This window comes from Cicer arietinum, chromosome 4 (assembly GCF_000331145.2).
Source record: "Cicer arietinum cultivar CDC Frontier isolate Library 1 chromosome 4, Cicar.CDCFrontier_v2.0, whole genome shotgun sequence".
In the NCBI taxonomy this organism is placed as follows: Eukaryota; Viridiplantae; Streptophyta; class Magnoliopsida; order Fabales; family Fabaceae; genus Cicer; species Cicer arietinum.
Window position 1 is genome coordinate 29,776,646 of NC_021163.2, and position 572 is coordinate 29,777,217.

Below are 572 nucleotides of genomic sequence, written 5' to 3' on the forward strand. Positions count from 1 at the left end.
ATTCAGAGCTATTTTAGAACTGAAAATCTGCATTTTCTCTGTTGTATTCGGCTACGATAGTGCAATTTGTTAAAACTTCATTTTTCAACATTGTTCATGCATTTTTGGACATATGAAAACCCTTTCGAGGAGTATGCTAAGACGAAAAGTTCTTTTGAGCATTTGAAAATATAAGAATTTTGCTAAGTATTATTTGTTAATTTTAGTTGGTGACCCTTTACAATTATTGTGGAAATTTGGGCTTTGCCCTTAGATGATACCTGAGTTCATTCCACTGACTATTACCTTGACGGCAGAGACGTCGTTAGACTTCCCTGATCGAGACTCGCCGACTGCTTGGGTATATGACCCCATCTCAAGCAGGGCCACTTATACGGGGAGGGTAGTGAGGACTAGTAGGAAAGCTGGGGCAATATTTGTTGTGGAACTCACTCGCGAGAAGATCGATTATCCGGTACCTTCTGGATAAGTGCTTGGGATGAGTGGAGCTTGGGAAGATGCGAAGGATTCCTCAGTTAGAGTGGAGGTAGAGGCCGCTGTGGGAGCTGAGGATACAGTGGTTGGACCAGGGA